At 39.8% G+C, this 4,504-nt stretch overlaps 1 non-coding gene across 1 annotated transcript; it reads left to right on the top strand.

The window, feature by feature from the left end:
* Window positions 1-1,867: 1,867 nt before the first annotated feature.
* On the top strand, window positions 1,868-1,974 carry LOC141589139 (small nucleolar RNA R71). Its single transcript, XR_012520089.1, has one exon. It is a non-coding gene; the product is annotated as a small nucleolar RNA R71 (small nucleolar RNA).
* The last annotated feature ends 2,530 nt before the right edge of the window (window positions 1,975-4,504 follow it).

Genomic DNA, 4,504 nt, shown 5'->3' with positions numbered 1-4,504 from the left:
GCCAATGAGGCCATCCTTTTCTTCCTTGGTTGATTTTGATGAGCCTTGCAAGCTCTCCTTGTCATAATTCACTTGCTCTTTGAATGGAGCATCTTCATCTTTCTTCTTCCATTGGAGTTCCGATTTCTTCCTTTCATCCTTCCGGCTATAATGATCAATCATGAAACATGGCTCATGCAAACGAGGAGCTCTCATGGTTTTGTCAAGATTAAAAGGTATGCTTTCATCTCCCACTTCTAGAGTGAGCTCTCCATGTTTCACATCAATCACCGCACCCGCGGTGTGTAGGAAAGGTCTTCCTAAGATGATAGGAATGTTGGAATCTTCCTCCATATCAACAATGACAAAGTCCACCGGGATGAAAAACTTCCCAATTCGCACGGGGACATCTTCCCATATCCCTAATGGTGTCTTCGTCGATCTATCGGCCATTTGGAGTGTGATATTGGTGCATTTAAGCTCTCCCATTCCCAACCTTTTACTTACCGAGTACGGCATGACACTCACACTAGCCCCTAGATCACATAAGGCTTTGTTGATCGTCGTGTCGCCAATGGTACACGGTATTGAGAAGCTTCCCGGATCCTTTAACTTTGGAGGTGAACTCCCTTGAAGTATTGCACTACCTACCTTAGTGAAGGCGATAGTCTCAAGTTTCCGGATCGACTTCTTCTTTGTGAGGATATCTTTCATATACTTTGCATTGGCCGGAACGTGATTGATTAACTCCGTGAAAGGAATTGAGACTTCTAAATTCTTCACAATCTCCATGAACTTTCCAAGTTGATCATCAAATTTGGGCTTGGCTTGACGACTTGGAAAAGGAAGTCTAATCACAATGGGCTCCTTCTCTTTGGCCTTGTCTTCATTTTTCTTTGAACTTTCTTCTTTTGATGATTCCCCTTCTTTGGGGCTTTGCACAATTTCTTCCTTTTCACTAGCTTGCACAACTTCATCCTCAACTTGCTTCTTCGGTGCCTCATACCTTGTACCACTTCTCAAGTGAATGGCACTAACCGTTTCATGTCTAGGGGGATTACTTTGAGGTGGTAATTGCCCCTTTTGTCTTTGTGAGCTTGAAGATGCTAGTTGAGTCAATTGTGTTTCCAACATCTTGGTGTGAGATAGAATGTTGTTGATGGTGGTGTCTTTTGCTTGGCTATCTTTTTGCATTTGAGTGAAAAATTCTTGTTGATTCTTTTGCATTTGGAGGACCTTTTTTTGGACATCAAAACCTTGGTCATTTTGGTGATTGTATGGATTTTGATTTTGGTAACCTTGGTTTTGATTGTAAAAGGGTCTTTGATTTTGGTTTCTCATGGGTGGTGGAGTGTATGTTGTTTGAGGGTTTTGAACATTTTGGCTTTTGTATGAGAGATTTGGATGAAACTTGGTGTTTTCATTGTAAAAATTTGAATAAGGGGTACCACTTTTGTAAGCTTGGAAAGCATTAACTTGTTCGGTTGTTCCCCTACACTCACTTGGGTCATGACCCAAAGTTCCACAATTCTCACATATCCCACTTGGGATTGATGAGGATGCCGTCATGGCATTGACATGATGCTTTGACGATTTTGAGTTTTCCTCAAGTCTAGCCATAGCTTGTTCAAATTTCAAGTTGATTGTGTCAATGTGAGCACTAAGTTGAGCACCCAATTGAGTAACGGAGTCCACTTCATACTTTCCTCCTCTAGTAGCCTTGCGAGGTCTACTATATTGTGAATTATGGACCGCCATTTCCTCAATCTTGTTCCATGTTTGATTGTCATCAACTTCGGTGAACATTCCATTTGATCCCATATTGAGAATGTTCCTTGAATCTTCATATAAACCATTCCAAAATTGTTGTACCAAAAACCATTCGCTAAGTCCATGGTGAGGACATGAGCGACAAACACCTTTGAACCGCTCCCAAGCTTCATACAAAGATTCTTCATCCCTTTGCTTAAAACCCGTAATTTGAGCTCTTAGCATGTTGGTCTTTTCCGGTGGGTAGAAGTTTTTGTAGAAAGCTAGAGCTAACTTCTTCCAAGAATCTATTCCAAGGGTGGCCTTATCAAGGCCCTTCAACCATTGCTTTGCGGTGCCGATTAACGAAAAAGGAAATAAGACCCATCTAATTTGGTCTTGAGTCACGCCCGTTTGAGAGATAGCATCACAATAATCGCAAAAGGTTTCCATATGAGAATGAGGGTCTTCACTAGGCATTCCCCCGAATTGGCTCCTCTCAACTAATTGGATGAAGGCGGACTTGGCAATAAAATTTCCGGTTAGATGTTGCGGTGTAGGAGTACCATTTGGTAGATTCTCCTCGGTGGGTATAGAGTGTGACGAGAATTTAGGCATTGTAGGTGGATTTTGTGGGATATTGTGTAATGGGTTCTCTTCTCCTTCTATTGCGAAAGGATTGACAAACTCACTAGTGGGTTGAACAACTTCACCAACACCTCTCAAATTCCTCCTAACAAGTCTCCTATTATTCGTCAAGGTTCTTTCGATTTCACGGTCAAAAGGTAACAAATCACCTTGTAACCTTCTAGACATGCAAAATATCAAACAACTCAAAAACAATTAGAACAAACCTTGAGGAGTTCTACTTCCCCAAGGTGAAAAAGACACAACTAATAACAATAAAAGAAATCTTAAATCAATTAAACACCGTCCCCTAAGAACGGCGCCATTTTTGATCGAGGCCATTTCGTGTTCACAATTAAGTATATGTGGTCGTTGGTCAATGGTCGATACAAAACACAATTTATACTTCACAAACAACTCTACAATTAGTAAAGAGGCAAGTAAAGGTCGGATCCCAAGGGACGGGTATTGAAATGAGAATTCTATTGTAACTAGTAGTGTCTAGGGGTGTCACAAATTGGGTTGATGTAGAAGGTTACTAAACTAAAATAACAATGAAAATAAACTAGCAAGATGAATAAAATAAGGGGTGTAAACAATTGATTAAAGGCACTAGGGTGTCATGGGATCATAGGGGAATCATGGGATATGATCATACAAACATGTTCTCAAATTATAAGCAAGCAATTATTGTTGTGATGGATTGAGTTGGGTTATGTCTTACAATCCTAGGAAAGTTTGGGTCCCGGAGCCGAATCGATTAGATTGTACAACACCTATAAGTCGACTTAATCTTTCCTACTCAACACATGCATGGTCTAACAAGACTCGAGTTGGGTTATGTCTTACAAGTCTCATTGAAAAGATAGGAGATGATAGTAAATGCAAGGATTCATAGGCTTAGCATTTCATCAAATATAACATGTGTATGTATTAAGATCAAAACAAGCAAGCAAATAAGATATGAAAGCATATTGATTTAAGCATGAATCATCCCCCATGTTGGTTTCCCCTAATCACCCATTAAACCCTAGCTAAGAGACTACTCACTCATTATCATGTTGATCATGCTAGCAAGGTTGTCAATCATACCAACAATATGAAACATGATGAATAAATGAAAGTAATTAGCAATAATTAAAATGGGATTAAGAGATTATACCTACTAATGATTCCAAAATAATAATGCAAAGAATAATAGAAGAACTTGATGATTGATGGAAGGTTGTCAATCTCCCAATAAACCCAATAATCTTCTAATTACCCAAAATAAAGGAAGAACAAGAGAGAGATTAAAGAACTAAAACTTGGATTAAAACTTGATTAATACTTGATTACAATATTGAAGAGAGATTTGATTGATATTAACTACTCTAAATATTGATAAGAAGAACATGCTCCTCTAATTAGACTAATGGGGTATTTATAGTGAAAATTAGGGAGGATGCATTAGGGTTAACTAAGGGCTAAACTAGTAATTACACTTTTAAGTTGAGCAAGGAGGACCCGGTATTTTCCGAGAGAAGGGCTTCTCTTTTCGTAGCTTGAAGAATGAAATCCGTCTTTTGCGTGAACCGTGCGGATTAGAGTCGGGACGGCCAGATTTGGGCTGTGCAATCCGAGCGGATTCAGGAGAGGGACGCTCGGATTGTTGAGGGGGAATCCGAGCGGATTCCAAGGAGGGACGCTCGGATTGTGCTGGCTGGACGGGCGGATTGTCTGCAATCCGTTCGGATTGTTGGTCAGCTTCAATTCTTCTTCTTTTCTTCCCTTTTCTTCATAAATTCCTTGGGGATTTCCTTGGGGACGCAAGGATCCTTTCTCAACATTGTTCTTCTACTATAATATGTACAAAGGCCTTCTAGTCTTGTCTCTTCTTGATGCTTGGTCATTGAATACAATCAATTTAGCCTCGTTTTGCCATGAAAATGCAAGATTCTTACTCCTTTCCTACCAAGGGATCAAAATCTCAAAGAATATGCAAAACAAAGAACTAAAGATAAGAAATGACCCAAATAGGCACTAAAAAGCATGGAAACAATGGTAATTCGGGGGCTAAATATGCGTCAATTATGGTCACATCAATAATATTCTTATTTGTCAAGATTTGGTAAGGCTTTATGGGAGGAAATCTTGCACACCTAGGGCC

Source organism: Silene latifolia, chromosome 6 (genome assembly GCF_048544455.1).
Source record: "Silene latifolia isolate original U9 population chromosome 6, ASM4854445v1, whole genome shotgun sequence".
NCBI lineage: Eukaryota > Viridiplantae > Streptophyta > Magnoliopsida > Caryophyllales > Caryophyllaceae > Silene > Silene latifolia.
Note: the sequence above shows the minus strand (reverse complement) of the source record. Positions and strands in the feature narration are given on the sequence as shown.